The 21542-nt window shown below is 35.4% G+C and overlaps 1 protein-coding gene across 2 annotated transcripts in view; it reads left to right on the top strand.

The window, feature by feature from the left end:
* UBE3D (ubiquitin protein ligase E3D) overlaps positions 1-21542 on the top strand; it is a 198210-nt gene that overhangs the window by 151636 nt on the left and 25032 nt on the right. The window lies entirely within an intron of this gene.

The following is a 21542-nucleotide window of genomic DNA, read 5'->3' as shown; positions in this document are numbered from 1 at the left end:
CACATATTGTTTATATAGTTTTGGTCAGTTTTAGGGAGTTTTAACTCTTCATAGAATTGTTATGAGAGAATGAAATACTTATAAAGTTCATATAACTTCAGTATATTATGTAAATACCAGTGTGTCCCATTGGGAAAACCCACTAGATTTGAAAGTGAAGGACCTGAGTTTGAATTCTGACTGTGTCACTCACTACTTGAATGACTTTAGACATTTCTTTTCTGAGTATCTTAGTTTCCTTTTCTGTAAAGTGAGGCTTTTGTTTAATTAAATAACTTGCATAATCTCTGAAGCTCTGAATTTCTGATCCTATCATTCCAATTCATAATTCTAATAGCAGAGTTCTTTTATTTATCTTTTACAGTAGGACTTGAGTTTGAATCCTGACTCTGCCATTTACACTTTCTGTGACCCCATTTCTCTCTGGGCCTCAGTTTTCCTATCTGTAAAACAAGGGAGTTGTATTATATCACCTCAGGTAGTTTTCAGTTCAAAGTCTTTGATTCTATGTTTTGTTTTTTATGGTGGAGAGAACTATAAAGGGTGGTTTTAAATTGTACATTTAGTCTTTAGATTAAAAATTTTAAAAAACCCATAACCACTGGAGAACTTCAAAGACTGGGGAGACACTTGTCAAGTACATTGGGGAATTCTTATTCAGGTATGAATTGGATTACATGGCTACCAATGTTTCTACCAAACTTTGGATTCCAGTTTTTTGTTGTGGCTTCATGGTTTTTTATTACACAGTCAAAGCGATCCTGTTGACATGCCCCAATTCATTATTTCCTGCTGGTGCAGCATAAAGAGAGACAGTCAGAGAGGGTTGATGGAGTGCTTGGGTTCACACCCTTTCACCCTCCCCCCACAAGATGCTTTCTGATTTACCTTTTCAAGTTCCTGCTATATATATTCTTCCTTTGATCTCTTTACCCCAATGATTTGGGTGCTGCTGTGGTAACAAAGAAGGCCTCCAGGTGCTTTGCCATCATTTTGCATTTTTTGTTCAAGTGCTTCATTCATCCCTTCCATACCCTTATTTAGCTCAGACAGTTGAGAACTGATTGTATTTTAGAAGCTAGAAATTTCAAGTTTTATGAAATGTTATATAAACTTGGGGGGGGGGGGTGAAAACTAGCAAAAAAAAAAAAGCAATAAAGGTTAGAAAGCAATATATTTGGTCATTTTTACCCAGAAGTAAGACTTCATGCCTGGAAGACACAAGCCTAAATAATGTTTTTGTTGTATTAACCTAGAGCAATAATATGATAAAAGTGGATTGTAAGAGATCAAAAAGAACAGTTATAACATTAGAAGCAGCTAGCAGGAATAGTTTGGTGAGTAATCATTCTTACAGATTTCTGTTGAGAAAATCAAGTGTAGATAGATGTACTCCATTGGAGTCCTGAAGGTTAAATGTCTGCTTACAGCAAATTTATCTTTTAAAAACAAGAGAATTTCTCAAAAATTACTACACCAATATTTTGTTTTTCTTAAGAAATAACATATAGAAAATATTTAAATCACTTAGCAGCTATCTATGTAGCCTTGGACAATTCACTTGAGCTGTGTGCCCCAGTTTTCTCATCTGTATAAAAGAGACAGTGATAGCATCTACCTTATAGAATTCTTGTGAGGATCAAAATTGAGGTAATTTTTGTAAAGTTGCACATAGTAACTTTTCAATAAATGTTTCCTTTCATTTTTCTCAGACTTTTTATATATGTATAAATATGTGTATATTTTTATCTGCACCACATTTTCACTTATTATCAGTTATTTCACTTAGGGCCTTAGAATAATTGTTTGGTTGTTTAATGTTTTTAGTAAAATTAATGTACAGTCATATAAAAAACTTTTAACTACACACACACACACACACACACACACACACACACACAAACAAATAAGGAATAAGATTGGGCCCACATCTTTGAATTTACAGTTTTATTGAGAAGAGCCGTTGTGAAGCTCAGAAAGCAGCATTACAAGGCAGCCTGGCATTGGAAATAAGATCTGGGTTCAAGTCCTGCCCCAGGTAATTTTTATGTGTGGTGGTAGACAAATCATTTAAATTCCTTGAGCCTCAGTTTCTTCATCTGCAGATTGGAAATAATTGCATCTCTTCTTGTACCTATTTCAGTTTCTATGAGAATCACTTGAGATAAAATAGTTTCTAAAAGTAAAAGCATTATATCAGTATCGATTGTTATAATTACAATTATTACTACTAGATGCCAAAATGAATTAGATTTCAGCTTCTTCAAGGCATAGATCATATTCTCTCTCTCTATTTTTTTTATTTCTGGTGCCTAACATAGGGCATTTATTAAGGGATAAGTAAACGCTTAAAATTTTTTTTCAATAAGGGCAGCTAGATGTCACAGTGGATAGAATATTAGGCCCGGAATCAGGCAAACTGGAATTCAAATTTGACCTCAGACACTAGCTGTATGATTCTGGGCATGCCAAAAAAACCATGTTTTTCCTAGTTTACTTTTCTCTAAAATGTACTGAAGAAGGAAATGGCAAACCACTCTAGAACCTACTTCAGGAAATCCCCAAAAGGGGTCAAAAAGAGTCAGACATGACTGAAAACGAATAAACACACAAAAAAATGCTTTACAAACTGAATTGAATCTCAGTGAACAAGTGAAATCAATATTTTTTCCTATTTGACCAACATACCTTACAACTTGCCTACCCATCCATTAATGTCACTCATGAATGAATGTCTTTTTCCGAGGCTGCTGTAAAATATAGATGTTTTAGATTTTGTATGATAAGGGTCAAGTTATTGTGTTTTGGATCTAGAGAGGGAGTTCAACTCAGTCAGTTTAGGCCAGTGACTGTTAGTTTTTCAAACTGAGGAAACATCTTTATTGTATCCTTTAACATTCCCTATATTTCTTTGTTACCCTCTAAAAATGAATTTCTGACATTTCAAAAGTATCTGTAACATCTTTCTCTCCCTTTCCCAATACATAGCAACCTAACTCAGGAATAGGGTGGGAAGAAAAAGACAATGTAGTTAGTGGAACAGACTCTTGAATTTGCTGTCAGAAGACCCACATACTACTGTGATGTATAGAAAGCTTGAGAGATGCAGTTTGAGTATTTATCATTTTCTTAAACACACTAGCAGATAATAAAAAGGATCAGTGGCATTCTCCAGTGTCAAAGTTCCTTCATGTAACTCACTCAACAAATAAATACCCTTAGAGCAGTAGGTGTTCATAGAATGGCAATCAACTTTGGTTAAAAATTAATGAGAAGAATGAATACTATAATGAGAGGTGGATCTGTTCTAAAGAGAAGGATGAGACTCACTCACTCTCCTCCCAGATCACCCCCAGTCCCAGGCAATATAGACAAAGAATCTACCTCAACTCAGATCTGGCTGAGTGGAACACAGTGGGGCCGAATTCACCTTAGAGTAAATTCTTGCTAAGGTTCTCTAGTTAAATGGGGAATAACAGATTCAAGATTTTATCTCATCTTCTACCCTTCCCTTCAGAAGCTTTGACTTTATTTCCAAATGAGGAAGGAAAAAATCCTGGATCTCATCAATATTTGGTTATTTTATAATTATTTCTCTCACTGCCTTTCTTGGCCAAATAACTTCAGCTCCCCTCTCCCCCTCAGTTTTAGGATACTGGACAAAATGATATCTTTGAGCTCCTTTATAACTTCAAATCTAAGCTTCCATACTCATGATAAAGAAGGGGAAAAGGATGAGATCCTGATAGAAACGAGTGAGTATACAAGTTGACAGCATATTGAGATGGGGTACAACTAAAAATCAACCAATCAGTCAACAAACCTTTATTAAGCAACAAACTCTGTGCTAGGTGCTGAAGATTTAAAGGAAAAAAAATGATTCAATCCCCAGCCTCAGGGAGTTTACATTCATTCTTTCAGAACTACAGCAATATATGTGTATATATGCATATATATATATATATATATGCATATACACACATTTATGTAGATATATAATGGATACAAAATAAATTCAACATAATTTCAAGGAGAAGGAATTAGTAGCTGCAGAGATCAGGAAAGGCCTCATGAAGGCACTTGATCTGAACCTTGAAGAAGGTTAGGGATTCTAAGAGGTTTTAGTCAATAAAGTGGAAATGCTGCCGGTGGAGAGGCTATACAAAGGAAATAGAATGTCATTTGTGTGCATCAGTTTAGGCCAATTTGACTGGATTGTAGAGGGTTTGATGGGATTGTGTGATTAGGATTTAAAGATAGCATGGGCTAGAACCAGTTGATAAAAGATTTTCAATGCCAAATGCAATAGTTTATATGTAAAAACAGTAGAGAGATACCAGTGCCTGCTGGTAGGGAAGGATATGGCTAGACATTTACTTTAGAAAATAAAGGTAAGAAAAGGACATATTACAAAAATATTCCTAAAATATTCATAGCAGCTCTTTTTTCTTTGTGGTGACAAAGAATTAGAAATTGAGGGCCTGCCCATCAATTGGAGAATAGCTGAACAAACTGTAGTATATGATGGAGATGGGATGCTATCATGGTATGAGAAATGACTAAGAAGTGGATTTAGAAAAACTTGAGAAGACTTAAGTAAGCCGATAACAAAGTAAAATGAGCAGAACCAGGAAAGCATTAATGCAGTATTTTACCATGATCATCTGTGAATGACTATTTTTAACTATTTTAAGCAATTCAATGATCCCAGACAGTTCTGAAGAACTTGCCATCAAAAAATGCTGTCTACTTCCAGAGAAAGAACCAGTGGCATCTGAATGCAGTTTGGAGGATACCTTTTTGCTTTCTTTGTTATTCTTGTTTTTTGGTCTGAGTTTTCTTTAGTAACATGGCTAACATAGAAGTGTTTTACATGACTAAATATTTGTATATATCAAATTTCTTGCCTTCTCAAGGAGGGGGAAGAAGTAGGGAAGGAGAGAGAGAATTTGGAACTGAAAATTTCTTTCTTTTTGGTATTCTTTTTTTTTGGATATTTGGATATTTTTGGATTTTTTTGATATTTTGATATTGTATTTTTTTTCCAAGAAATATTCTATTTTTATTTTTCCATGAAAACCTTTCAGCATTCATCTACCTGTATATTCATAGGTTACACATTTTTCCACTGCCCCCCCCCCCATTCTCCTTAAGGGGTAAATAGTTTGGTAAAAGCTGTACATGTACATCCATGTTCAGCATACCCACATATTAGTTATTTTGTGTATGAGGAATTAGGATCAAGGAAAAAGAAAGAAAACCAAGGGATAGGAAGGAAAAACTTGAAGAGAAGTTTTTTAACAAAGTGAACATAGTATCCATTCATATCCTGTGGTTGTTCTTTTTTTGTTTTTGCAAGGCAGTGGGGTTAAGTGACTGGCCCAAGGTCACACAGCTAAGTAATTTTTAAGTGTCTGAGGCGGAATTTGAACTCATGTCCTCCTGAGTCCAGGACTGGTGCTCTATCCACTGCGCCACCTAACTGCCCTGTGATTGTTTTTGTTGGGTTCTTCCCCATCTGGAAATGGAAAGCATCCACAGCAGGTTTCCAGGATTGTCCTATATCTCTGAACTACCAAAAGGAACTGTATCCATCATTGTTGATCAATTTACAGTGTTGTTAATGTGCACAATGTTCTCTTGTTTCTGCTCCCTTTTCTCAGCCTCAGTTTATGTAATTCTTTCCATTCTTCTCTATAGTCTGGTTAGTCATTGTTTCTTATAGAATAATACTATTCCCTGACATTCATTTACCATAACTTGTTAAGCTTGCCCCAGTTGATGGTCATTCCTTAAATTTCTAATTCCTTTCCCCTACAAAAAGAGTTGCTATACATATTTTTGAACATGTGGAACTTTTCCAATTTTTTATGATTTGGATATAGGTTTTGTATTGATTTACTGGGTCAAATTTGGGCATAGGAACTGAAAATTTACAAAAAAAGCAAGATGTTAAAACTTTTTTCTTTTTCTTTCTTTTTTTTTTTTAAAGTTTTTACAAGGCAATGGGGTTAAGTGGCTTGCCCAAGGCCACATGGCTGGGTAATTATTAAGTGTCTGAGGTTGGATTTGAACTCAGGTACTCCTGACTCCAAGGCCAGTCAGTGCTCTATCCACTGCGCCACCTAGCTGCCTCAATGTTAAAACTTTTGATTACATTTAATTGAAGAAAAAGTAAGGAAAAACTAAATGTTAAGAAAAAAAAGAAAGATGGTAGATGATAAGGGTTTATTGGGAAAAAAAAGTAATGAGAAAGCAGATTTCTCTTAATGTTGAAGATTAGCACCGTCTTAGAACTCACAGTCACCCTTAGTTTTAGATGATCTAATACATTCACTTCTATTAATTTGGTTTGATTGCTAGTTAGGAAAGATATAATCCAATGGTGTCATATCTCATGGGTTTCCAGTGAATAAGATCTTGTAATGGGTTTCATCTTAGTGTCCCTACAATTTTACTTTTCCACAAATCTTTGCTTCAACTAATCTAGCCAACTCCAACCAGCATTTATTGAATACTTACTATGTGCCAAATCCTGTAGGGACTGGGAATACAGAGACATAACAAGCCTTACCTTCAAAAAGCAGTCATTCACATTTTGTACTTAAAAACAGATAAAAATTGTAGGCTAGAATGGTAAGACTTTTATGAAATAACACCAAAAAAAGGTAAGCAAGCATAAAAAGTTATATGTACAGTGACTCGTATGATGTAAATAGAAAGAACAAAAAAACCCCCTAAATACTGTAAAATTATAAAAACCCCACTTACTCCAAATAAGGATTAAGAAAATGTACCTTCTTCCTTACTTTGCAGAATTAAGAGGACTAAAAGTATATGGCCTCTCTATTAGAATATAAACTCCTTGCAATTTTGTTTTTTGGAACTTGTATGCCTAGTGCCTATTATACATCTAGTTGATGTATTGATTGAACTGCATTTTGTTCACTTTTCTATATTCTTTGCTCCAATGGGTGCCTAGAGGGAAATAGGTGATTTATTTGGTAATGAAAAAAATGTAAACAAAAAAAGATATCAATGACTTTTTTAAAAAACAGCTTATGACTCAACCATATGATGGCCACATTTTCCAAACTCAGAACACGTACTGATAAAGGATATTTCTTCTTTTGGTAACTCTTAGTAAAAGAACACTTTATTTTCTTGAAATTGGTAATCTCTTAGAAAAATCTAGGATGTGAGATGCTGATAGGAGAGCTGGAATTAAAAAAAGTAAGTTATTGAATAATACTTCCACCCCTTAAATCCAAAAAGAGGCAACATGAACTATTAAAAAACCACTGGACGTGGTATCTGTCACTTAGTAAATGCTTATTGATTGACTGGATAGATAGTCAAGGTTTGGATTCTAGTCCAGGCCCTGTTATTAATTAGCAGCATGATCTCAGTCACTACTCAAATTCAGTTTCTTCAACTTTAAAGTGGGGATTAAGGTGAGGGATTTGAGCTAAATGATCTGTAAGCTTTTGTCCATCTCTGGAAATTAGTGATTCTAAGTTTAATTTGATGTAGGGATTGTTAATTGTATATTCAGTTTTTTTTTTCAAAAGTCTCTCCAGCATTTCAGGGAACTGGTTATATTAAATGGAAAAAAAAATCCTGAAGTATTTCAGAATAGTGTGGCTTCAGTCTCTCAACACTCTAGAAATGCAATATTCCTCTACCTCTGTCTAGAACTCTGGTTTTGACTTCCCTAATAGGATTCTTTTTGTCCAATTACTAAATCCACTTTTTTGTGATTATAGGTAAAGCATTATGTTTCTTTCATAGGAAAAAGGTTAATTTTATATCTTCAGCATTGTACCTGCTCTGTGACAAAGCCTGGGGTGTGTGTGTGTGTGTGTGTGTGTGTGTGTGTATGTGTGTATATGGAAACTATTTTCCAGTTTAATAGTGTAAGGAGGAGGGGGTGTCTCAGGAGAACCAGGGCCGTGGCATAACAATTTACTCATTGTACAATTGTCCTTCAGTGCTTCAGTGGAAAAGGAAAAATAGAAAATAAGAATGAATGTGGAGGGGAAGTGCTTAGCAGGGCTGACTGAGCCTGAAGGTCATTGATGACACTAAGAGGAATAAAGATAATAAAGCAGAACACAGAAAATCCTTTTAAAAAAACAAAATGCTGCATTTTTGTCATCTGAGTAGATTTTGTGGTACAGGTTAAAAAATGGTGGCAGAACAGTGAAACAAAAACTTTGAATGTGAAAGCTAGAAAGAATAAAAGGGGTAGTTAAATTAAAAAAGGTAGGATGGTAGAAATCTTCTGAACATAGCTGAGGGAGTTGGAGAGTGAAAAACTTGGATTTGGAAACTGAAACCTGGATTCCAGCCCTTATTAGAATGTTAGGACAAAGAAGAAAAAAATGTAGGGCAATGAGAACAGGCAACTTTAGACTAGAAACATCATTTCTTGGAGACAGTTTTTGCCTGTCTCAAGGAGAGGAGATGGTTGTGCTAATGAATAAGTATCTGAGTTTTCAGAGTTAGAACATTAATTGGAGAAGTGGTTTGAGAAAGGAATAGTTTTTTGAAGAAGAAGGAAAAAGAGGAGGAAGAGAAATGTTTCACATGTCACCTTTATGGACTTTTTAAAAAAAATTCTACAGGTTGTTTAAAAATTAGATTACTACTAATATGAATTCAGCTCAGTAAAACATATTTAACAGCCGCTTGATGCAATGTGCTACATACACAGGAAATGATCTCTGTTCTAATAGCAAGGATTTATTAAGTCCCCTTTATTAAGTCAACTTATTATAACAGCACTGAGATAAACATAAATCATCATCAATTCAACAGTATTTATTGTTGTTTCTACTGTGTTCTAAGTATTGTCCTAGGGATTGGACATACAAATACATAAAATGAAACAATTTCTACTTTCAGGGATCTTATGTTCTAATGGAAGAAACAAATGCATATACAAATAAATCTAAATATGAATTAGTATGCATATATGCAAAGTATTTTGGGGAGTGGGGTGTGAACTAGTAGTTGTGGGGTACAGGAAAAATTGCATGCTGAAGAAGTGCTTGGGCTTCATTTTTTTTTTAATAAACTTATTTATTTTTCCAGCCACATGCAAAGATAGTTTTCAACAGTCATTTTTTGGTAAGGTTGTGAGTTCCAGATTTTTCTCCTTCTCTCCTTTCCTTCCTCTGTCCCTTGACAGAGAGCAATCTACTATAGATTATACATGTATATCTAGCTTAAACTTCAAGCTTAAAGGAAATGACATAAAAAGAGAGTGGATTTCAAGTATAAGGTTAAAATAAAAAGCCAAAGGAAAAAACTGAAGAAGAGTTACTAGACTAAAACTAAAGAAAGTTTTAGAATCGAAAGTAAGAAGACTTCAATAACGGTTTTGGTCGGTAGGAGACTAGTCCAGGGAAGATCATGTCGGGGAGGGAAATGAATTCCAAGGAATAGAAAAGAAATTGTGGGAGTAGAGGTAGAGAAGCTCATGGTGTATTCAGAGGGGGGTTAATAATCCAGCTTAATGAGGAACTAGAATATATTAAGAGGAATTTTGGGGAGATCAGTGTGTTCAGAGGAAGGTTAGTAATTCAGTTTATTGAAGAACTAGAATATATTAAAAGGAATTTTGGGGAGATCAGGATCAAGAAAGGTAGATTTGAGTTGGATTGTGGATGACAATGAATGCCATACTAACAAATTTGAATTTTGTAAGGCTTTTGAGTAGAGGAAGTGACATTGGATTTGTTTGTTTCCTACTCAATACAATACGTATTTCCACACTTATCTTTTAGCATATTATCAGGGATCATGGTGACAAGGGTCAGTGATGCTGAAAAATGCTTTACTCCAAAGACCTTTCTTCAGAGTCCCATTATGAATGGTTTTTAGGAGTCTGGCTTTATTAATTGCACATTTTGATACACAGATAAAATATACTTTCACATGTGGGCCAAATATCTGAATTAAGATTGTTTTGTTGAGAGAGATTCTAATCTAGGCTTTATACAACCTACTTTGTTTAGTTTAGGCTTTTATCAAGGGTGCTAATTCTGGCTGTCTACGTGACTCAGAAAAGTGGCATTAGAAAAAGAATTGACATAACCAACTGGTTGTTGTTGTTCAGTCATGCCTGATTCTTTGTGACCCCATGAACCCTAACTGTTCATGGGTTTTCTTGGCAAAGATACTGGAGCTATTTGCCATTTCTTTCTCCAGTGGATGCTTTTGTCAGACAATCAGAGGCTAAGTGATGTGCCCAGGGGTCACACAGCCAGAAGATACCTGAGGCTGGATTTGAACTCAGATCTTCCTGACTTCTGATCCAGTGCTGAACCATCAGCTAGCTCCCAACCAACTGGTACCAATTGAGAATGTTGACGTTGACTTGGGGGCGGCTAGGTGGCATAGTCGATAAAGCACTGGCCTTGGAGTCAGGAGTACCTGGGTTCAAATCCGGTCTCAGACACTTAATAATTACCTAGCTGTGTGGCCTTGGGTAAGCCACTTAACCCTGTTTGCCTTGCAAAAACCAGAGAGAGAGAGAGAGAGAGAGAGAGAGAGAGAGAGAGAGAGAGAGAGAATGAATGAGAATGTTGACTTGGAGGCTGTAAGACCTGGCTTTTTTGTTGTTGTTTGTCCTTCATTCTGGAGGAGGACCGTGACATCAGTGAGGTGATGCCAAGACATGTAAATGACTTGGATTTAAGTGAGGAGAACTGTGCAGAGTCTCCAGCTTCATTTTCTACTCCAGAACCATCTGGGTCCAGTGCCAGATATGGATCAAGATGACTTGACTTTGAATCCCATTTCAGACATTTAAAGAGTTCTGTAACTTGGGAAAGTCAGCCTCAATTTTTGTCTTCTGTAATATGGGGATGAGAACGTCTGTAGCTTTTACCTTCATTAGAGTTGTTAGGAAGAGAAAACGAACTTTATATAAATTTTTCAAACCTGAGGGGGAGAGTTGTAAAGAACCTGGATCTATGATCTCATTCATATAGGGAATTACTAGAAGAGAAAACTCCCTCTCCCAATGCAGATCAGAACTTTCTTTGAGCCTTATGTAACTACAAAATTGTCTCGGACACCAAGAGACTGTCCAGAGTTCCAGTGGGGGGTCAGAGGGAGGACCAGAATTCAGGTCTTCCTGCCTCTGAGGCCAGCTCTCTGCCAGAAAAGTGTAATGTGTTCTATAAATGTCAGCTAGTATTTACCATCATTATCACAAAGCCTTGGATTATTGGGATTTGGAAATAAAGCATTTTTCTTTTCTATTTTGTATTCTTTCACTAAGTGGTTTTCAGATGGACTATGTTTTTTTAAGTCATGAGATAATTTACTTTTCGGCCATCTCCTACAATACGTCTGTGGGTGTCATCATACAGAAAGAGGGATGACTAGGGAGCACCAAATGAGTCAATGATCAAGTCTTACACCATAGTGATAAATGAATAGATACTGTCACAAAATCCATTTGTGCTCCTTCTGATTTTTTTTTTTTTTTGCCAAATGTTCTTGCTGTGACCTACTTCTATGGATGTGAAAAATGATTTTGCCATCCTTCTGTGACATTATGGCTGTAGTAAACCGTTCCCAAGTCTCTTGGTGTAGGTGGCATTACTGGGATAAGCATTAATTATTTTCAGACTGCTGATGCATCACCTCTGCGGGGTCTATATTTGTCTTCCAAGTGTGCATCATTGCTCTCTAATTATAGGTGATCTTGTGGGATTAGATTTTTCTGAGTTAAACAAACCAGGGTGACATGCAGTATACATTGAAGGATACAATTGAAGAATGTATGTGAGCCATGGTCTTTATCAGACCCAAACTGTGCCTCAGTGGTTCCTTTTATAAGTGTTTCTCTTATTATATTGCCCTTGCTGCTACCCTCTTTGACTTCTGTCTTTTAATGCTAGATCCATAGAAGGTCCTTTATCAATAAATATTTGAACTTGAAATTTGTTGTTAGGACCTGTCTGTGTACTTTTGTGGTTTTTTTCAATATTACTATAAGTGAAAAAGTCACAAATAGAACATGCACTGTTGGAGGAGTTGTGGGAAGTCCAGGTACATATTTTGTTGGTGGACTTGGAAATTGGTCCTGTCTTTCTGGAAAACAGATTAAAATTAAGTGGGGGATAGTTACTAATTTGTTCATAACCATTGATCCATTCGTTACCATTGATTAGCTTTATATCTTGTACACACAATAGTACTTAATGAATTCTTTTTGATCAATTGTCATTTGATAGATTGATTCTACTTATAGGTAAATTGAAAAAGAAAACTCCCACATAGCAAAATATTTATAGCAGCCCTTTGTACAGTGGCAAAAACTAGGAAATAAATTAGGTGCCCATGATTGGGGGATGACTGAACAAGTTGTGGCATATTATTATAGGGGGAAAATTATTGAACCTTAAGAAATTACCATTATTAGGAATTCAGAGAAAAATGGAAGGTTTGTGTAAATTGATAATAGATAGCAGTGATATACACATCCAATGATATAAATGAAAACAGTACTAAGATCTTATGAATTCAATTTAAAAGTAGCAACTAGTCAATTCTAGGGGACATGAGTCTCCCAGGAGTGGGAGGACTAGAGGTGTGGAATGTGGAGATTCTGTTAGATGTGTGGTAATTATGTTATTCTGTCTTCTTTAAAACTATTTTTATTTGTTATGAGGGAAAGTTCTAGAGGAAGGGATGAGTGAGGAAAGTGAACATGGTGCTCTAAAAAAAGGCACCAATAAAACCTTAAAAGGAATTGCTGGGATTCATGGATTGTGCTTTATCACCTAAACGTGCTCTGTACCTGAAAAAAGTAGGTTAGGGGAAAATGTGTTGGATTTGAAGGATCTTGAGATCAACTCTTGATTCCTTTCTTCTTAGGTCAAGAAGTTTTTGCTATAATGGAGTGAAACAAGATCATTGGTGAGAAAGACCTTATGGTCCAGACTTTGTACAATGAAAGGTACTAGGAGGTCAGAGCAGAATTTTTCCCCTGAGTTATGGGAATGAAAGTATTAAAGGGATCAGACCAACTTCTAGCCTTGTGGTTACTTAATAATAATCAAAGTAGCATAAGATACTGTGGTGCTGAAGTGGGAGTTCAAAGAAACTGGTTTGAGTCCTGATTGAGCTGCTTCCTGTGGAAACTTGGGACAGTCCATCTCTCTGGAGTCTGTTTCTTTGTCTTTAAAATGGGGACAATAATATTTGCATTGCCTTAGGTTTTCCTTCATCTCATCAAATACAAACTATTCTCTTTGGGATCAAAGCCTTTCATTACACGTCTACCTTTCCCATCTTCTTAACCTTATTCATCAACATGTACTTTTTGATCCATTGACATTGACCTCCATCTCTGGAATATGGGCTTTTCTTTGTCACCCTTTGTCTGGAATGCTCTCCTGTCTCTTATCTGCCTGCTGACTTTTAAGTTTCAACTAACACCCATTTTTTTTTTTTTTGCAAGGCAAATAGGGCTAAGTGGCTTGCCCAAGGCCACACAGCTAGGTAATTATTAAGTGTCTGAGACCAGACCGGATTTGAGCCCAGGTACTCCTGACTCCAGGGCCAGTGCTTTATCCACTAGGTCACCTAGCCACCCCTTAAGTCTCAACTAAAATCCTATCTTCTACAAGAATAAGAATCCCTTTCTAACTTCTTTTCATTCCAATACTTTTCTTCTGCTAATTATTTCCTTTTGATTCTAAGTATACTTTTTTTGGAGCATAGTTATGTGTTGTCTCTCCCCATTATGTTTTTGAGGGAAGGCACTATATATTTTATACATGTCTTAGAAAGATTTTATTTATTTTGAGTTTTACATTTTTCCCCTTAATCTTGCTCCCCCCCCCCTTTGTTTCCATGGTATACATTGATCTAAGTTGAATAGTGATGGGAGAAAAATCATATCCTTAAGGAAAAAAATAAAGTATAAGAGATAGCAAAATTATATAATAAAATGTTGGAGTTTTTTAAAAATTAAATCTTTGTTCAAACTCCAATTTTTTCACTGGATACAAATGGTATTCTCCATCGCAGATAGCCCAAAATTGTCCCTGATTATTGCACTGTTGGAATGAACAAGTCCATTAAAGTTGATCATCACCCCCATGTTGCTGTTAGGATGTACAGTGTTTTTCTGGTTCTGCTCATCCCACTCAGCATCAGTTCATGCAAATCCCTCCAGGCTTCCCTGAATTCCCATCCCTCCTGGTTTCTAATAGAACAATAATGTTCCATGACATACATATGCCACAGTTTGTTAAGCCATTCCCTAATTGAAGGACATTTACTTAATTTCTAATTCTTTGCCATTATAAACAGGGCTGCTATGAATATTTTTGTACAAGTGATGTTTTTAACCCTTTTTCATCATCTCTTCAGGGTATAGACCCAGTAGTGGTATTGCTGGGTCAAAGGGTATGCGCATTTTTGTTGCCCTTTGGGCATAGTTCCAAATAGCTCTCCAGTAAGGTTGGATGAGTTCACAACTTCACCAACAATGTATTAGTGTTCCAGATCTCCCACATCCCTTCCAACAATGATCATTATCCTTTCTGGTCATATTGGCCAGTCTGAGAGGTGTGAGGTGGTACCTCAGAGATGTTTTAATTTGCATTTCTCTAATAAATAATGATGTAGAGCAATGTTTAATATGACTATGGATCACTTTAATTTCCTCATCTGTAAATGAAGTCACTATATTTTACCTCTTTTTGTCTCCTAAGTGCCTAGCAATTATTGATTGACAGGGGATATAAAGACAAAAAAGAAAGTACCTGCTCTCAAGGAGCTTATATTCTATTGTGAGTGACATGTATGTATATGCATTTGTACACATATTCTATATAAACACACATTTACATATATTCACTATGTACATATATTCATATGCATGTGTATTATATATAAATATATTTTTGTAGAGAGAGCTATTTTGAGGGGCAAGGGATTAGCGTAGAGAAAGGCTTCATGGATAAAGTTATACTTAGAAATTAGAAATTATAGAGAGTAGAGGTGAGGAGAGGAGGCATTTTAGGTTTGGGGGAACCAAATGTGAAGACATTTTGACTGGAGCAAGGACTGTGTCAAATGCTGAAAAAGTGGGATTGAGCCAGATTTCAAAGCACTTTAAATGATAGAAAACATGACATTTAATATTCATTCACATTAATGTGTACATACATGTATGATTACATAGGGCAACCCCATGGAAAACATCATATCTTGTAAAGAGTTCTCATTTCACTTATAAGGAAACTGAAGGATAGAGAATTTAACATCTTTTCTTAGGGTCATACGACTAATAGGTGTCCAAGATGGACTCAAAAATCTGATCTTGTTCCTACATTGCCAGGATTCAAGTCTCCACACTGATAAAATGTTGGATTACTTTCATCCTAGGTAATAGATATCTTTTTTTAAATTAAATCCTATTTTTTCAGTTATCAAGCATTAATATTTTTCCTCCCCCCTCCTATATACATATACACATGATTAGAAAAAAAAAGAAAAACTAAGTATTTATAACAAACGAGCATAGTCAAGCAAAACAATTCCCAGATTGGCCATGTCTCAAAATATGTCTCATTCTGCATATTAGTCCATAAGTAGATCAGATTAGTGTATGCTATATACTGTTCCTAAACCTCAAGACCATTAGCAATTTAAAAATACCATTTAAAAATTTAAAATACCATTTAGAAAAGTCTTTTAAAAAGTTGGTAGAGTACATCCCATCTCTCCCCTAGCTTCCAGCCCCCACAAACACACACCCTACTGTGTAGCAGATGTTTTCCCCAAGGTACAACTGCACAGTCTGGTGTTGCTGAATTTCCAAAAAGAATTTCACTAATGGGCTGAAGTCCTGGAGAAGCTACTCAAAGGGAATAAAGAGTCAGGGATAAAAATTTGGGGTTGATGGAGAGAAATAGGAATTTTTCCATTGCTTGATGTAACAGCAATAATATTTCGGGGGATTTGAAATTTCTGCTTTTTCTCATAATAAGTTAAAATGAAATGGTGTGTGAACAGAACAAGAAAAAAAATGAACTTAACAAAATGGCTGTGATTTAAATGTGTGGAAGAATTCCACAGGCAGCTAATTGACACAGTGGATAGAGTGCTGTTGATACTAGAGTCAGGTAGACTCATCTTTATGAATTCAAATCTGGCTTCAAACAGTTACCAGCTGTGTGACTCTGGGCAAGATACTGTTTGCCTCAGTTTCCTCATCTACAGGAAATGGGAAATCACTCTAGTATTTTGCCAAGAAAATCCCAAATTTTTTTTTCCTTTGGACATACTAGTAAATGTTAGGAATGGACTATAGGTCATTTGTAGAATGCTCCTATCAATGTGAAAGACTGTGATCTTGAGGGAGATACCTCTGTGGGCCACAATATCTCATCAGGAAAATGACTTATGATGCCCCTGCCAGCTCTAGAATTTTCATCTTTACCCTCTGTGGTATTATGTAGCTCAAATTCCTCAAAGGAATATTGAATTAATTCAATTAAATTGATGTATTACAAATTGAGGCACCACTTTTTTAAAGCATCTACTATGAATCAAATCACTATGCTAAGCCCTGGTGACACAAAGAAAGATAAAAAGACAATCTTCACTTTGGGGGATTTCACAATCTATAGGGAAGACAATATGCAAATAATTATGTACAAGTAAAATAGATACAGGGTAAATTGAAAATAAACACAGGTAATTTACCTGTTTTTGGACAGTCTCCAAGTTAATAAAGTTGAAGTGAGGGATCAGTAGAGGAATATCTTAATAAGTAGTACGTGAATGTAATGCAATATTGCTCTGCCCTAAGAAATGATATAAATGATGAATGCAGGGTAGCATGAGAAGACTTAAATGAACTAATGCAGAATAAAGTAAACAGGGCCAAGAAACAACATAGTGACTACGTCATGTAAATGGGAAAAAAAAACTATCACAAAACAATTGAAAAGTGAACAAACTTTTCCTAAAGAAGACATGAAAAAATTTCCCTTTCCTTTCCTCTACTGACTCCTTTGCAGAGGTAGAAGGTCATAGATGTGGAGCACTGCATATTTTTTCAAAGTTGGTTTTGCAGTTAAAAAAAGTTAGGACTCCTTAAAGTAATTTTTTGGAATTTTGATTGGTAGGGTGCTAAACAAGTAGTTTAGTTTAGGTAGAACTGTCATTTTTATTTTATTAGCTTGACCTATCCATGAGTTTGACCAGGTATTTAAATCTGATTTTATTTGTGTGAGCAGAGTTTTGTAATTGTTTTCAAAAAATTTTTGAGTCTGCCTTGGCAGGTAGACTTCCAGGTATTTTATTTTGTCTGAGGTTAATTTGAATGAGATTTTTCTCTTTATAGCTCGTTCTGCTGTATCTTGCTAGTCATATGTAGAAATGTTGAGGATTTATGAGGGTTTATTTTATATCCTGCTACTTTGCTAAAGTTACTAATTATTTCTAGTAGTTTTTTAGATGCCTTTTTTGGGGATTCTTTAGGTGCACCATCATGTCATCTGCAAAGAGTGAGAGTTTTGTCTCCTCCTTCCCTATTCTAATTCCTTCAGTTTCTTTTTCTTCTCTTATTGCTGAAGCTAATATGTCTAATACAATATTGAATAGTAGTGATGATAATGGTCATCCTTGTTTAACCCCTGATCTTATTGGGAATGCCTAAAGCCTATTCCTGTTGAATATAATGCTTGTTGATTGTTTCAGATAGATACTGCTTATTCTAAGGAACAGTCTGTTTATTCCTACACTCTCTAGTGTTTTTATTAGGAATGGGTGCTGTATTTTGTCAAAAGCTTTTTTCAGCATCTATTGATATGATCATATAATTTCTGATATGTATGTTATTGATATAATTAATTTTACTAACAGTTTCCCTAATATTGAACCAACCCTGTATTCCTGGGATAAATCCTACTTGATCATACTGTATTATCCTAGTGATAACTTGTTGTAATTGTTTTGCTAAGATTTTTATTTAAGATTTTTGCATATATATTCATCAGGGAGATAGGTATGTAATTTCCTTTCTCTGTTTTGACTTTTCCTGGTTTAGATATCAGCATCATATTGGTGTCATAGAAAGAGTTAGGCAGAGTTCCATCTTCACCTATTTTTCCAAAGAGTTTATATATAGAATTGGAACCAATTGTTCCTTAAATGTTTGATAGAATTCACTTGTGAATCCATCTGGTCCTGGAGTTTTTTCTTACAGAGTTCAATAATGACTTGTTGAATTTCTTTTTCTGAGATAGGATTATTTAGGTTTTTAATTTCTTCTTCATTTAATCTGGGCAACTTATATTTTTGTAAATATTCATCCATTTCACTTAGATTGCCATATTTATTGACATAGAGTTGAGCAAAATAATTTCGAATTATTACTTTAATTTCCTCTAATTTCCTCCTCATTGGTGGTGAATTCATCTTTTTTTCATTTATGATTCTGGCAATTTGGCTTTCTTTTTTTTTAAATCAAATTGACCAGAGAGTTATCACTTTTATTGTTTTTTTTTTGTAAAACCAGCTCTTGGTTTTATTTATTAGTTCAATAGTTTTCTTGCTTTTGATTTTATTAATTTCTCCTTTAATTTTTAGAATTTCTAATATGGTATTTAATTGGGGGGTTTTAATTTGTTCTTTCTCTAATTTTTTTAGTTGCTATTTAGTTCATTGATTTCTTCTTTCTAAAATTTATTCATGTAAGCATTTAAAGATATAATATATCCCCTGACAACTGCCTTGAATGCATCTCATAGGTTTTGGTATGTTGTTTAGTTCTGGGTTTGTATCTCCCTAGCCCAGTATTGCATATGATTTTTATTGCATTATGATCTGAGAAAGATGTAATCACCATTTCTGCCTTTCTGAAATTGATCATTAGGTTTTTATGTCCTAGTACATGGTCAGTTTTTCTGTAAGTGCCATGTATTGCAGGAAAAAAAAATTATATTCCTTCATGTAAATGGAAAAAAAAACTATCACAAAACAATTGAAAAGTGAGTATCATAAAACTACAAAGAACAAATACTTGCCTAAAGAAGACATGAGGGGCGGCTAGGTGCCGCAGTGGATAGAGCACCGGCCCTGGAGTCAGGAGTATCTGGGTTCAAATCCGACCTCAGACACTTAATAATTATCTAGCCGTGTGGCCTTGGGCAAACCACTTAACCTCATTGCCTTGAAAAATAAAAAAATAAAAATAAAAATAAAAATAATAAAAAAAAAAGAAGACATGAGAAAACTTCCCTTTCCTCTTTCCCCTACTGACTCCTTTGCAGAGAGAGGTAGGAGGTCATAGATATGGAACATTGCATTTTTTTTAGGTTTTTTTGCAAGGCAATGGGGTTAAGTGGCTTGCCCAAGACCACACGGCTAAGTAATTATTAAGTGTCTGAGACTGAATTTGAACCCAGGTACTCCTGACTTCAGGGCCAGTGCTCTATCCAGTGCACCACCTAGCTGCCCTGCATATTTTTTTTAAAGTTGGTTTTGCAGTTAAAAAAAATTTTATGTTATGAGATGGTTTCGGCAGGAGATAGAGAAGAAAACAGAAATGTTGGTAAAATTTTTAAAAAGTTATTAATAAATATATATTTTTTAAAAACCACAAAATTTGTAGGGATTTTGCTTTCCAGTGGGGTGGCCTGGTGGATAGAGCTTTGGACTTGGATTAGGAAGTCTGAGTTTGAATCTAACTAGCTGTGCTACACTGGACAAACCATTTAAGCTCTTTCAGCCTTAATTTCCATTCCCATTAATTGGGAATAATAAAAGCATCCAATTTACAGGATTTTTTGGGTAACATGTAATGCACTTTGCAAACTTAAAGAAATATATAAATACTAACTATTACTACCACTACCATGACCATCTTGGTGAAATTTTTTTTCTTTGTTAGGAATATAGTTGCTAACTTTTTACTTCCTGCCAGAATATATATATGAATATATTTACCTGGTTCCATGCCAGCTAGACTTGTGACTGGGCTACTTTTCCCTCCTCTGTGGAACAGAGAAGCCAGGGTAGAGATATTCCTCAATTGCTTCTTCTTTTTTTTTTTTTTTAGGATTTTGCAAGGCAAATGGGGTTAAGTGGCTTGCCCAAGGCCATATAGCCAGGTAATTATTAAGTGTCTGATACCGGATTTGAACCCAGGTACTCCTGACTCCAAGGCCGGTGCTTTATCCACTAGGGTGCTTTATCTGCTACGCCACCTAGCCACTCCACCTCAATTGCTTCTTTTTAGGTTTTTGCAAGGCAAATGGGGTTAAGTGGCTTGCCCAAGGCCACACAGCTAGGTAATTATTAAGTGTCTGAGACTGGATTTGATCCCAGGTACTCCTGACTCCAAGGCCGGTGCTTTATCCACTACACCACCTAGCTGCCCCTCAGTTGCTTCTTAATGACTGTTGTGTACTGGAAAAAAAGAGTGAGCTTTCCATGTTTTCCTTTCCCTAATAGATTCTGTTCCATACCTACTTCATGACTTATCCATGATTTTTCCAGCAGTTGTTTGAACACTACCCTGAGACCAAGGTTAAATTTCTAGGGTAAATTTGAAATGTACTGAACTAAAGTTAAATTCAAAGAGAAGAGGAAAAGAGATGTGGCCAGAATGATTCTTAGAAAGAAGAGCAAGTTTTTTTTATTTAATTTTTTAAAAAATGTTTAAAAATTTTTTATTCCAAATAGCTTTTATTTTCTCCACTGACTTACTATATTTCTCAGAGACAAATGTCTTTGTCTATGGAAGAAATTTGGTTCTAAATGATAAAAGGGTTAGGCAAATATGTTCTTTTGTTTTCCTCTCATTTCCAAACACACTCTGAAGCCTATAGAGTGTTTTCCCCAAGAGAGTCCAGAAATAACTCTACCTAATTAACTCGACAAGGGTACAAAACCACTCAATTCTTTTTGAGGTGACTTGGAACCCCCACAGCCTCCTAACAACATAGAGCCCTGCATCCTCCTCCTGCCTTGGGGAGGTGAGCATATTAGCAGTAAGAATTGATTGTCACAACACAAGACAGTGAGTCACCTGTATTGTTCCATGCCCAAGGAAGTTTCTTGGACCTTTATTCCGAAGCAGACACTTCTCTCTCCCCCTTTTCATTTTCCCCTTACTTAATAGAGGATTGTTCTTGCCTGATTAAAAAAGTTTGCTAGCTGAAAAGATCACTTTTCTCATTCTTATTTGTTGGTAGCAGAATTTAGCTTTTTTTTTCCCCCTCTTTGAACTCCAGTAGAAAAGAAAAGGACATATTGAACTGCTTCAGAATTTATCTCTTGGCTTTATCTTTTCTTGTCTCTAAAAGACAAAAAGGTTCATCTGGGAAAAGTTCAGGTACTACTTTTTTTTAAGCTAATAGTTAAGAAAGTTTTTTGGCTTACTAAGATATATACATATATATATTTATATATATACATATATGTGTATATATACATGTATATATGCATATATGTTCATACACACACACACATATATATTATACTGTTAGTGGTAG

Source organism: Macrotis lagotis, chromosome 5, assembly GCF_037893015.1.
Source record: "Macrotis lagotis isolate mMagLag1 chromosome 5, bilby.v1.9.chrom.fasta, whole genome shotgun sequence".
Classification (NCBI taxonomy): Eukaryota; Metazoa; Chordata; class Mammalia; order Peramelemorphia; family Peramelidae; genus Macrotis; species Macrotis lagotis.
The sequence above is the reverse complement of the archived record's forward strand: the minus strand, read 5'-3'. Positions and strand labels throughout refer to the sequence as shown.